Here is a 15,116-nt window from a genome sequence, read left to right as displayed (position 1 = left end):
TACAGTAAATGTATGGTGCGGAATCATTGGCGATCTCCTCACTGGTCCTCACTTCATTGCCGAGACCCAAACAGCTGCAACATACATTGCGTTTCTACAGAATGATCTGCCAACGTTTCTCGAGAATGTCCCACTGGAAACGCGTCGACGTATGTGGTATCAGCAGGCTGAACCTTGACAGGATGTTCGACGGGCGTTTCATAGGACGTGGAGGACGCATAAATTGGCCAGCCTGTTCTACAACCCCAGAGGATATGAAACAACGTATTGTGGCAGCCTGCGGCGACATTACACCAGATGTACTGCGGCGTGTACGACATTCATTACGCCAGAGATTGCAATTATGTGCAGCAAATGATGGCCACCACATTGAACATCTATTGGCCTGACATGTCGGGACACACTCTATTCCACTCCGTAATTGAATACGGAAACCACGTGTGTACGTGTACCTCACCCCTCATGGTACTGTACATGTGCGTCAGTGAAAAGACCAATCAAAAGGTGTTAGCATGTGGAAGTAATGTGCTGTTCCAGTCTCTTCTGTACCTAACGTCCATCACCGTTCTCTTTGGATCCCTACGTAATTCGTTGCTCTCCGACGATCGAACAGCGGAGGAGTGGTACTCAAGCGTCAACTTTAGGTTACAATATCTCCGGATGTAATTAACATTTTACAATGCAACAAAAAGCACTGATGACGTATTTGTTTATAAGTTCAGATGTGCTAACAAAACTAACGGGGTTCCATTTAAAAAACCGTAGGTTTGTGCTAAAAAACATACTTCCGTGCATTTTTATATAGTTTGTATTAACCAATTACACTAGCCCCTCTCCTCACGTTCGGTCTGTGGAATCGATTCGTCAGTATTTGATGTGGTTTACGAAATATATCCAGCGGTAATGTTAGGTGACTCTGTGTGTGTGTGTGTGTGTGTGTGTGTGTGTGTGTGTGTGTGTGTGTGTGTCTGTGTGTGTACGATAAATTGAGATCAACTGGATCTTTAACGCATCGGAAACATATCTGGCTAAGGAAACGGAAACTGGTATTCTTCCGACTGTGTTAGTTCGCGTCAAATCACAAGGAATCTGGCATGAGGCAGAGTAGTTATGTTCGTGTTCTGCATCGCCATAACTATCATGCTCACCATCTAGCCTCCACCGAGAATTAAGTGGTATGAATTGTATGCGTCGAATTGAATTCTGCCAATTGCCTCAACTTCAGATTCAGAGGGACGCCACATTTATTAATTTGATTTTTTACTGACGTGGCTACATTCGTGAACCATGGAAATGTTAATTTAGATAACATGCATTGTTGGAAACTAAAAATCCATGTTGGCTGCAGAAAGTTACACTCCAAAAACCATGTACGGTGAGTGTACGGTGTAAGATTCAGGAGGACAAAATTATCGGCCCCTATTTCGTAGAAGGATATTTTAATGGTAAGAAGTTTATCACATTCCTGCAAGAAACATTAGGACTGTTATTGGAAGAAATACCTTCAGGAAAAAGAACAGAATGTGGTATCAACACTATATGAGGGTCCGGCACATTTTTCGCTCATGACTAGAAATGGGTTGCAGAAACAGTCCCCAAATAGTTGGATTGGTCGCGAAGGAGATGTTTCGTGGCTGACTAGTTCGGCAGACTTGACGCTTCCTTATTTTTCCTAATAGGGATTCGTAAAAGACATTGTTTATAAAGACGTTCGAACTACACCTGGAGATATGCGAGAGTTGTCAGAGCATATACTTCAGTAACTGCCGATGTGATAAAGAATACCACTCAAACCATGATAAGGAAATTGCAGCACTTCATTGATACCAACGGTCATCACTTCGAACACATGGTGTAGCCGGCCTGTGTGGCCGAGCGGTTCTAGGCGCTTCAGTTTGGAACCGCGTGACCGCTACCATCGCAGGCTGGGATCCTGCCACGAGCATGGACATGTGTGACGTCCTTAGGTTAGTTAGGTTTAAGTAGTTCTAAGTTCTAGGGGAGTGATGACCTCAGATGTTAAGTCCCATAGTGCTCAGAGTCATTTGACCCATTTTGAACACCTTCTGTAATTAGACGTTAATGCCACCAATTTGACCTTCGTTGACCTTCAAAGACCATACTGTTACAAATCATTGGATTACCTCGATAGCCGCTATCAGAAAATAAGTACTAAACTGTTGCATCCCATTTAAAGAAACAAAAAAGCGAAGTTGATCTTCATATCTCTGGCGTGACGCCACCTAGCAACAAAAAAACAACCTCATATTATATCCTCCGTTGTCCCATGTAACGTCTGTCTCACATATTTTTCAGCTACTATCATTCTTTCGGATTTATTCTTGGTGGCAATATTTAATGACTCACGCTGTATTTTAGACATTCCTATAAATTTTAATAACAACAAAATGTGGTGACACCGAAAAGGTTGTAGCTGATCATGTTGCCTTAACCGGCGAAAACGGTTGTGCTTTAATAAACTTCAGTTTTACCAGTTGTAAGCAGAATTCTTCCTAACATCACGCTTTTTAACAGCTGCGGTTGGCCGGGATATGTAATAGCTTCTAAAGGTTTACAAAATCGTATAGGAAATGAATATTTCAGACGTTATTCATGAAATACATGGATAAATATTTGGAACGAACAAACAACATGTGTGACGAAGCCACATACGCCTTATTTTAAAACGACAGGCAGTAGCCCTGCATAACAGCATTTGTAATTAGTTATTATTAAGATTATTAAAATTCGTAATATTCATTCTTGTAAAGTTTTTAGATTTATAGGACTGAACTTCATAAAATATAAATAAAATGTAAGTACATGTAGTATCAGTGATGCCGTATAGGGCTCCTTTGAAAATCATGTGGTACTACCTTTACGCCAAAAGCTTTTATGTCAAGTAATTCGCAAATCTTTGGTAGGGTGCCATTATGAGAAATAATTAACAGTTTAAATAATACTTTACGAAATGTAACTAGATCTACGTGTAACGAATACAATGATGTCACATCCGACGTATTCTGAGACCGTTAAAAAAGAACCCAAGGTTTCATCACCAATTTATTGTGTTTCACTGTATCGTAAGTCCCAAGTTTCACATAAAATGTGAACACCTTATATGGGGTACAATACCAGACAGATGAGCTTTATTTGTGTGTGTCTGTATGTGTGATGTGTGTGTCCAAAGAAATGTTGTCAGAGTAATGATCTCTAACGAACTTTTCCACAGAGAATCATTACAAGCGTCGCGGTTTCTGTAGACCAGTAATTGCGGACTCGCATGCCGATCTACATTACAGCGAGACGTGCAACAAGATCGGGGACAATGATGTGTGACTGCGGAAGGAAACATGAATGACGGCCAAGGCAGGCAGCCAACATGAGACAGTAACTATTGCAATCTCGTAGCAGCTCAGAAGGTCTTGTACATTCTGAAAATGGGAACACTCTGTTTGCATCCCTATGTGCTGCGATTGTAGGTGATGGAAGTTAGATTCAAATTCGATGAAGTGGGTGGGGGAGACACGGTTATACTTTAAAGGGTTTCAAAGTGTTTTGCATTGGACGTACACAGTCTATGTATATTTAGATCCGTGGCTGAAAGACGACATTCGGAATTGAGCCAGGGGACAGCTGTACGCACAGTGAATCCTTAAAGTTTCCCCCGGCCCCCCTGTTTGGAGTGGGTGTTAGCCGTTCGCTGCAACGGACGGCTCGCCGCAAACTTGATTTCACGCTCTGTGTGGTCCGCCTGCCTCCCATACCTCAGACAGTTTTCTGCCGCATCTCCACTGGAAACGCACTCAAGCGCGAGTCACCTACTCTAACTTTTCCGTTATCCTTATGTTCCACTAACCTTTGAGCCCAAAAACTGAAGTTCGGGTTCCGGAGTTTGGCATTAAAAACACGTGGCCTTCTTGTTGTCCCTGATTTGTATTGGTCGTTTTCACGATTTTTTTAAAAATATGGCCTTACAAAAAATAAATGTGGCCATACATGTCTCTTTTGGATCGTGAACTATGGTTATTAAAATCTTAAGTAAGAGTTTCCCAATTTCTGTGCAACTTTGTCTCACTTTTATATACATCAGTAGCAGATACGTGTTTCACGTCGAGGATACAACATGGTTAATCAACAAACCACGATGGGGAAAGGAGGAGGATGATTTGTTTCTAGCCCCTTCGGAAACTCTCCACAAAACTAAACTCAGACGCGCGTAAGGAGATTTCATTCGCTGTCCTTTTCTTGATATTCAGTGGCTTAGAATTTGCATCACCTCTAAAAACAGAGCGAGGTAATTTACTCACCGAGCGAGATAGGAGAAGCTGGAAGGAGAGTCTTATCTAGAGATGAGTAGCGGTGCCGGCCGTTGTGGCCGAGCGGTTCTAGGCGCTCTGGAACCGCGTGACAGCTACGGTCGCAGTTTCGAATCCTGCCTCGGGCATGGATGTATGTGTTGTCCTTATTTTAGTTAGGTTTAAGTAGTTCTAAGTTCTAGGGGACTGATGACTTCAGAAGTTAAGTCTCATAGTGCTCAGAGCCGTTCAAACCATTTGAGTAGCGGGAAAATATCGAAGATAACAACGTCGTGACGTTTTCCTCGATTTCCACAAATTACCATCTCAGTATATACATATTTATTCGCTCTACTATTATTGAAGGCAATGATATTAAGGTTTCAGACATAATACACTTCTGGAGAAAAAGGTATACGTTTTAAAATGTTTCCTATTCCGTCAACATTTATTATTGCAACGGTTCATGTGGAGTACATGAGATGATTGCATTTAGACGTCAGTAGCACACGCGTTTCTGAGGTATCAGATATCGACCCATGGTGAAACACATAACAGTACTTGGTGTTGCCTCCCTGAATGGCAATGCAGTTGCTGACTCTGCAGTCCAATCGACCGTACAGACTGTTAATAATGTCCTGGGATACATTATGCCACGCTTGCTTAACCTGTTCACGAGGTTCTGTAAGAGTCGTTAGTTGACGTGTCGCAAAAGCCACTTCTCGTCCTATCATATCCGACATGTATTCGATTGCAGACAAGTCTGGAGAGTGTGCTGGCCACGGATGTTGTTGCACATCTTGCAGAGCGTTTGAGTTTCACGGGCAGTGTGTGGGTGAGCGTTATCCTGTTGGAACAACACTCCTCCTTAATGTTGCAAGAACGACAGAAGAACGCGTCTAACAGCTTTCTGCAAGGACTGAGCGCTGGTCAGCGACCCATACAGAAAAACGAAAGGTGAACGAGAACAGTAGATTATTGTGCCTCATATCAAAAGGTCGGGCATGTGACCAGGGTTGAATGCTGCCCACGAGACAGTGTTCACTAGGTTTAAGTCTTACGCTTAATCGACCATCAGTTGCGTTTGGCGGAATCTGCTTTCATCTCTAAAGACGCTGCAGTGCCATTCCATCTTCCAAATGACACTCTGGAAGCACCAGTCCAGTCGTGCACGTCGATGCTGTGGCGTCAAAGAAAGAGGGGTAGAGGCGCGCATACCCGTAGCCCCACTGCTGATAATCGTTTCCCGACAGTTACTGGTTACACATCTGGCCTCACAAGCCATTTTATGTGTGCTGTGTTAGCTGTAAGATCTGCCAGTGCTTCCCTTGCGAAACGACGTTCTTGGTGGTATCTGTGTTGCGTTGACGTCAAGAACCTCGTATATGAGTGTCAGAAAGCTTACATGACCACTGATACCAAGCAGCGTCGCACAACTGACGCAACTCGTCCAGCTAATTTGGCAATTCTCCGAAAGAACCAGCCCGCCTCTCGAAAGGCCACAGTTTGACCACGTCCAAACTCATATAGTTGGCCGTAGGTCACACGAGTGCGTCTCTGTGTCATGGTTACTGCTTGCTTCACACGTTCACACCACTCTGAAGCTGGGAACATTCCCTCTTTTAGGGCAGACACAGACAGCTGTCAGGCAGCTATGCCAATACGCTATCTGTTGGCGGATGATGTTGGTTAGTTAGGTTTAAGTAGTTCTACTATGTTCTAGGGGACTGTTCACCATAGATGTTAGGTCCCATGGTGCTCAGAGACATTTTTGTCTGTCCTATTCCACGTCGTAATAGTTTGTGTCCATGATGTCTGGCTAAAAAGGCCGATTCTCTGCCACTGCCACTGTCGTTTTACGCAGCCTGAAATGTTATAATCTGGTCTTCAGAAGCTGCGCCCGAGATTTTTATATTCTCTCGCACGCTACACACAAACCATGTTGATGCCGCCGGCCACGAATTTTTCTCCTCTGCCAACCTCTTCATCTTATGATAGCAAATGCAACCAACTTCTTCAATTATTTTCTGGATTTATTGCAATCTATGTCTTCCTCTAAATTTTTTTCCCTCTATAGCTCCCTCTTGTAACATGGCAGTCATTCACTGCCATTAGTATACTAGTAGACTTCTCATTCACAATGAATTCCCTCATTGCCTGTGCTATTGTGCATTTCATGTCCTTCCTTCGTCCGACATTGGTTATTTTGTTGCAGAGTTCTTTAACTTCATCTATTTCGTGACCATCACACCTGATGATAAGTCTTCACAGATTGTCATTGTTTTCCTCATATTCCTTTCCTCTCCGATTCCGCTCAAAACCTCCTGACTCTTTACCTTACCAGCGATGCTTCGATTCTCTTCTGTTTCGGTTTTCCCACAATCCATGTTTCACTGCCATACAAAGCTGTGCTTCAGTCATACATTCTGCGAAATTTCTTTCTCAAATTAAGGCCTATTTAGTATACTAGTAGACTTCTCATTCACAATGAATTCCCTCATTGGCAGTGCTATTGTGCATTTCATGTCCTTCCTTCGTCCGACATTGGTTATTTTGTTGCAGAGTTCTTTAACTTCATCTATTTCGTGACCATCACACCTGATGATAAGTTTATCGCAGTTTTCATTTCTGCTACTTCGCAAAACTTTCGTCTTTCTTCGATTTACTCTCAATCCATATTCTGTACTCGTTAAATTGTTTATTCCATTCGGCAGACTCTGTAAATCTTCTTCTCTTTCACTCAGAATAGCAAACATCATCAGTGAATCGTATCATTGAAATCCTTTCATCTCGAATTTTAATTCCACTCCTGAACCTTTCTTTTACTTCGACCATTGCTTCTTTGATGTACAGACTGAACAGTAGATGCGAAAGGCTAAACCCTGTCTTCTTGGTCGTCCACTGATATTCCACTTTGGATCTTGTACATATTATGTATTACCCGTCTCTCCCTACAGCTTATCACTATTTTTCTCAGAACCTCGAACATCTTGCACAATTTTACAGCATAGAACGCTTTTTCTATGTCGGCAAATCCTGTGAACGTGTCTTCATCTTTCTTTAGTCTTGTTTCCATTATTAACCGCAACGTCAGAATTGCCTCTCTGGTCCATTTACCTATCACGTCCTCTGTTTTCTTTTCCACTATTCTGTATATTATTCTTGTCAGTTACCTGGATGCATGAACCGTTAAGCTGATAGTGTAATGATTCTCTCTTGTAGTCATCGGAATTCTGTTGACGTTATTTTTTCTGAAGTTAGGTGGTACGTCGCCAGACTTAGACACTCTACACACCAACGAGAATAGTCGTTTTCTTGCAGTTTCCCCCAACGAGTTTGCAAATTCTGATGGATTATTATCTGGTCTCCTACTTTCTTTGATCTTAAGTCCTCCAAAACTCTCTTAAATTCTGATCCATTACTGGATCTCTCTCTCTTCTACTACTTCTGTTACTTCTTCTATCACATCAGACAACTCTTTCCTCTCATAAAGGCTTTCAATGTACCCTTTCCACCTACCCGCTCTCTCCCCTGCATTTAGCATTGGAATTCCATTGCACTCTTAATGTTACCACAATTGCTTTTAATATCACTAAAACTTTGAGTTTCCTATTTACTGAGTCAGTCCTGACAACGATCATATCTTTTTCAACGTCTTTACTCTTTTCACGCAGCCTTAGCTTCGCTGAACTCCTATTTTTTTCATTCGTCAGCGACTTGAATTCTTGTATTCCTGAATTTCTCTGAACATTTGTGTACTGACTTCTTTCATATATCGGCTGAAGTATTTCTTCTGTTACCTGTCGTTTCTTCGCAGCTGCCTTCCTTGTACTAATGTTTTTCTTTCCAACTTCCATGATTGCCCTTTTTAGAGACGTGCGCTTTTCTTCAACTGTACTACCTACTCAGTTAATGCTTATTGCTGCGTGTATAGCCTTAGAGAACTTCAAGCATGCCGCTTTATCCCTTAGTAATTCTGTATTCCACTTCTTTGAGTATTGATTCTTCCTGGATGCTCTGTTGAATTTCAGTCTACTCTTCATCGCTAGTACATTGTTACCTGAGTCTGTATCTGCTTCTGGGTACGCCTTACAATCTACTACCTGATATCGAAAACTCTGTCTACGATGTGATCTAACTGAAATCTTCCCGTATCGCTCGCTGTTTACCAAGTTTACCTCCCGCTCTTGCGAGTCTTAAAGAGAGTATTCGCTATTACTAGCAGATATTAATTACAGTACTCAATTTGTCTACCTCATCTCTCATTTCTTGTCCCAAGCCAATATTCTTCTCCAACCTCTTCTTCTACTTCTTCCCCAACAACTGCATTCCTGTACCCCATGGCTATCAGGTTTGCATCTCCCTTTATGTACTGTATTACTGTTTAAAATTCTTATATACCCTCTCTTTCCCTACATCTTGCTTTGATGGCATGTATACATGAAGTATCGTTGTCGGCGTTAGTTTGCTGTCGATTCTGACAACAACAAACCTATCACTGAACGGTTCACTGTAATACACTCTTTGCCCTGTCTTTCTATTCATAACGAATCCTAGTCCCGTTGTACCATTTTCTGCTGCTGTTGATACTATCCTATACTCATCTGACCAGCAGTTCTTGTCTTCTTTCTATTTCATATCACTGTCCTCTACTATGTTTAAATCAAGCCTTTGCATTTCCCTTTTCAGGTTCTCTAGCTTCCCTACCACAAGCTTCTGAAATTCCACGCTCCGACTCGGGGAACATTATCCTTTCGTTGATTATTCAATCTTTTTCTCATGCTCACCTCCCCTTTCGCAATCTACTCCCGGAGATCTGAATGGAGGACTATTCCGAAATCTTCTGCCAACGCAGAGATCATGACACTTTTTCAATTACAGGCCACATGTCTTGTGCGCCCTTAATGCAGTGATTTCCATTGCTTTCGGCATCGTCATGTTATTGACCTTACATGATTCTTCAGCCTTTAGGGGCAATTTCCCAACCCAAGGAGAAGAGAGTGCACTGAAACTCTGCCCGCTCCTCCACACTCTTTGACAAGGCCGTTGCAAAATGGGGTGACTTCTTATGCCGAAAGTGTTCGGCCACCAATGCTGACTTTTAAACAAAACCTAAGCGGTGGTGGGTTTCGAACCCGTGATCGAGGACGTTTTGGTTAATAACCAATTTTTGTTAATAATCGAACATGCTACACTTGGACCTAAGGGAAACTGTTAGTGGGACAAAAGAAATGAACACGACACTTTCCTTTGTACGAAATTTAATCGAGTTAAATTCTGTGCAGGGATACGTTTTCACTAGAAGTTGTACTTTTCAAGTTCTTTAAAAAACGAAAAAAAAGTGACCTACAAACGCACCATCTCTCCCACACTCGGTCCCCACCTGTCAGGATATCAGTCGTATTGTTCATGGCACCCTCCCCGACAACTGCATAAAAATTTGCGACTTGACGAATTATTTCTCACATTCGGTCATTTCGGGTCTTCATTACATACCACTGGCTTAGTCAAGCACTTACAAAATATAAAACTGACGTTTGGATGAATATCATGTAACAGTCTTGTGAATTTTAACAGCATAAAGTAAACTATTACATCGTTGTATTCGTTAGGCATTATGACGACGAAACTACTGTACTCTTAATGAGTATGTTTGGATCGAATTGTCAATGTAATTTGTTTTAGCGTGACGTTAACTGTGGTGTCACCGCCAGACACCACACTTGCTAGGTGGTAGCCTTTAAATCGGCCGCGGTCCGGTAGTATACGTCGGACCCGCGTGTCGCCACTATCAGTGATTGCACACGGTGCGCCGCCACACGGCAGGTCTAGAGAGACTTCGTAGTACTCGCCCCAGTTGTACAGCCGACTTTGCTAGCGATGGTTCACTGACAAAATACGCTCTCATTTGCCGAGACGATAGTTAGCATAGCCTTCAGCTACGCTATTTGCTGCGACCTAGCAAGGCGCCATTATCAGCTACTATTGATACTGTGGATCATGTAATTTTAAGACCGACGTTCGTCATTAATGGATTAAAGTTAAGTATTCCACCAGCTACGTCCATTGTTCCTAAATTTTAATTTCCTTGCACTGTTCCAGACCTCACGCCAGCCTGCGTGAGCTAAATCGCGTGCATTTCGGCCTCCTCAAGTAATATTGTGTTGACTCACATCATTAACCGTAGTTGTTTTTCTTTCACTATCTTCAGAGGCACGTTTAAATAAATAATGTTAATGTGCTAGCCGAATATGCTGGAGGCATAATAGCCTAATTAATAGAGACCAAAAGAGGTGGAAAATCGGGAATAGTTCGTGTAGTAGGAAATCCTTGTACAGTGGTAGGAGGGAGTGGCACAAACAGTACTACAAATCTGCTAGAAATCCTGACCAGGAAACGATGAATATGGGGGTGGAAGTGACTTTGAAGGTCATTTCTGTGCGTTTATCTTGAATAACTGGACAATCTTGGCGTCCATCGTAAACGTATCACTGTAAAAAGTTCCCATTAATTTTCCTACGAAAGGTCATTAAATATTCTACAAATAAGGTCATTTTCCACCCTCCCCTCCCTCTCCCCCTAAGATCACAGACCTAGCTGTCCATGGGGTGGCTTTCGTGCCTCAGCGATACAGATAGCTGTGCAGTGGGTGCAACCACAACAGAAGAATATGTGAAAGAGGCCAGGTACACTTGTGCGTTCTGGAGTGGGGCAGCACTCTCTTCATTATCTCCAGGGACAACAGTCTGGATAACTGTCTGATACGGCTTTCTAGCATCAATCAAAACGGCCTTGCGTTGCAGGTAATGCAAATGGCTGAAAGCGAGGGCAAATTACAGCCGTAATCTTTCCCGAGGGCATTCAGCTGTGTTATATTCCTGCTTTGGCCATACTGTGTAGTCTGGATTTCACGAGTGCGTCTTTCCTTGTTCTTTAACAAAGTGCTATATTCGTTTCACCAGTAAACAAAAATTGAGGGTTGGTCGCCAGTATGGTGGTAAATTGTACACAGTATTTCGTATTATCATTGTGCTTCAGAATTCGGGTGTGTCAGTCAACTAGTTAATACCGTTGATCAGTACTAGTGCGATATTTTCATTACGATCTCAGAACAGTAAATATTTAATTGACAATATATTTCAGGTACAGAGACTAATTTATGTTAAGGTTTTCATTTCGGAGTTGTTTTCTTTTGCCTCCGTGGTTGACCTTTATCACTGTAGAAGATGACTGCTTCGTTCAGACCTGTAAACAGATTGCGTTACAATGGTTTCAAAGTAAAATTTTTCGAATCTGTTTCCTGGCACTTGTTTGAAGAACTGGGGGGGGGGGGGCAGATTAGGTGTACCGCTATAAACTCAGGAGTTGTATGAAGATCCCTTGGGTAAATCGTCACTTAATTTAAGTAGCTAAATGTAAGTGTGCTTGTAGCTTGTCACGTGTTGTAGACGATGTTAAAATGAGAGTACGTTATATGTGAACACGGAACTGATGCGGTGCTTAACCTACGAGGTTGCTGGCATGAAGATGATTAAATTTTCCAGGCCTTTTTTGGGTGATCACGGAATATTTCCTCGGAGTGATGGTAGAGAGGACATACATGCTTATCACAGAAAATATGGGACCCTTACCTATGTGGGCAGCAATTTTTCCTTATGACAGACTCAAACTGTCGCATCCTTGACGCTAGTAGTTGTTAGACAAGCCTAAATGTCTTGTAGCTCCTAGTAGATTCTGCCCTGTCCTTTTTCTTCGCTCTGAGCTCTTCCCATTTCTCAGTCCGTCTCAACTAAGTAAAATGATAGTGTGAGGCAAGCCATCAAATTTCTGTTGGGACTTGTCGACTTGAGCTTGTCGAGTTGACAGGGCCGCATATACCGTATAGAGAACTATAGAATGCTCTCTTAATGAGCCGAAATGCAGTACACATCTTTTTGCTGTCCGTGGTGTGGTTAGAGAACAGCTTAGGAAGTCATTTATCTGCTCATACTGATGGTAGGTTCAGCGTCGTCAGTATCCTCGGCCATGTCATTCAGCGCTTTGTGATGACTTTTTTTTTGCCCCAGATCTATAATGACACGATCGACATGTACCTACTCATATTCTCATATCCTGATAGGTCTGTAGAAATTAATCTTACGGATGTCAGGGCAACATTTATTTCTCGGATTGTGGGAAGATAAACTACGTTCGGAAATCTTAGGCAAAATTTTTGGAATCTAAAATTATGCACAGTGAATACCTTCTCCTTTCCATTAAACCGAAATGCACAGTGTATGAAAACAATTAAAAATAATAATAATAATTGGAGGTTTATCTATGGTCGATTGATAATACGATGTACAGCAAATCTGTAGCCCTTAAATGATCTCAAAGGATAGTGAAACAAATGTCTTCCTAGCGAGATAACGTCTTTCTCAAACTGACCCACTCAAATTCCGAAAGATTTTTCTGAACTGTTCTATATATTTTCTGGGATGCTGATCTAAATTTTAAGCTTGCTGTCTTCTGAAACGTCGACATGATAAAGAAAATCGCAAAAACTCTAAATATATGAATTTTCTCCCGTTTGACCGTATATCTATAAAATTATGCGTTTTCCTAAGATAATCATTCTATAAAAATAGTTTAATTTCCTACAAAATGCACTCGTACAGTCTGATGTTATAACTAGTAGTACCAGGGCTCGAGCCTGCTGAAAAGCAGCGATCTTTTAGCCCTTGTATGAAAATATCAAAAACGCTCTTTCCCAGCTTCTACAAATCGGATAATACACGTACTATGAAGAAAAATCCGTGCACCACGTGAACGAACCTTAAATTTCCTACAAGGCACGTCCACTAAATTCAGTTTGCTCATAGTGGGGGAACGTGGAAAGTGAAAATTACGAAAAATGCCTTCTGATCTCAACAGCCAAACGACACCACCTACCTGTCTATCTTTCATCGCCGTTATAATTTTGTTGTATTATGCTTAACGGAGGTTGTTTTGTGTGAATCTATGGTGCAATATGTTTCATGAAATCATTAAGAATTTATATTTACAACCCATTGGGCACATGACACTGAACGTTAAGTTGAACGTGATATCCGTATGTGGTAATGTACGTCTGTCATTAAATGTGTGAATGTCAAGCCCAGAATTGAGTTATCACTTCGAGCAGGTTCTCCATCTCGAAAGGAAAGAAGAACTTTAGCGACATGGATACAAGAGACCGATAGGTTCTGTAATGAATTATTGATATATGAAGAAACACCTGTACTGATGCTATTGTGTAGTTGTTTCACTTGTCTCTGTTCGGCTGTTGGTGGCCCAAGAAATGTTTCTTGGAGACTATAAGTTCCAAGTGAAGGATGTAGGGCAATAGAAAGTCCAGGAAAATCGTCAGGGTCTTTGGAAGATCTAGGCTGAATAATGAGTTGTAATTGAGTGTTTCATATTAAGACAGAAAGAAATGATTAGTAAACATGCATATCGTTGAAAAATATTGCATCAATTAATACCTTCTGTCGCGTCAGCTGCTTCGGTGGTACTGGACAGGGTGTTATTTGGCTGAAGAGGGCAGAAGGCATTTTTCGTAATTTTCGCTTTGCGTCCTCACGAATTAACTGAAAAATAAATATAGCAGGCGCCTGTTGTAGGGAATTTAATGTGTGTTCACGTGGTGTAGGGTTTTTTGTTAACAGGCATATTTCTCGAGTTGCACCGCCTGGGAGTGGGCGTCATTAACATTTTCGGAAGGGGCAAACAATCGCTGCTTTTCAGCGCCCCCCCAACGCCGATGTCGCTTGTCATAAAACCAAACGTGACAAGTGCATTTTGTATGACATTTTTTCTACTTTATCTTCGGAGAATGCATAAGTTTAGAGAAGTGAAAAACTGAATGAAGTGCGAAAATTTGAGTTTTTTGCGTTTCTCTTTTTGAAGCCGATCTCCTACTAGGCGACAAACTTAAGAATTCGGATTCACTAGCCCAAAAAACATAGAGCCGATGGGATAAAATCTTCGGCAATTCTGTTACGAAAATGAGTATTCTAAACAATTATTCCGAACGTAAGTTACTGATTGTACTAAAATTAAAGGATATGATATGTTTCCAAGATGCAGTGCCCATAAGACTGGGCCAATATTTGTAGTTCATAATTTTGATTACTTTTTCACATTGTACAACATAGCACTGATAGCCTAACACGCCCTCCCATGCTATCGGTATACGTATGTAGTAAACTGTTTTGCTAGCTCACATTAGACGAAGTCAGTGAATCCTCCTTCCCCTCTTCACCAGGTGCCACCCTACTAACAAAATACTTGCAACATCAGTGGTTTATCTTATCAGCCGCGCGGAGTGGCCGCAAGGTTTAAGGCGTCATGTCACGGACTGCGCAGCCCATCCCGCCTTAGGTTCGAGTCCTCCCTCGGGCATGGGTGTGTGTGTGTTGTTCTTAGCATAAGTTAGTTTAAGTAGTGTGCAAGTCTAGGGACCGATGACCTTAGCAGTTTGGACCCTTAAGAATTCACACACATTTGAACATTTTCTGAACTTAATCAGGGAATGTGCACAGCTCTACTGTCGCTTAGCGGCGAAACTGGCCCCCTTTAACGGGCGTTCCATGCGTGCTCCGGCATTCATTACTGCAGCTATTCGGCTATCGCGGTCCGCAGTAATGCCGCTATGCCGGCAATTAGGCAGCTGCTGTACTGACTGCTCAGAGCGGATTTGGCATAATAGCGGACAGGGCTACTCTGGACGTTCAAGTAATTGGCTGGCGGTTTAAGCTGCACCGAGTCACATGTGTCAACCAGCTATTAGTGACACCG

This window comes from Schistocerca gregaria, chromosome 3 (genome assembly GCF_023897955.1).
Source record: "Schistocerca gregaria isolate iqSchGreg1 chromosome 3, iqSchGreg1.2, whole genome shotgun sequence".
NCBI classification, from domain to species: domain Eukaryota; kingdom Metazoa; phylum Arthropoda; class Insecta; order Orthoptera; family Acrididae; genus Schistocerca; species Schistocerca gregaria.
This window is presented reverse-complemented; position numbering follows the sequence as displayed.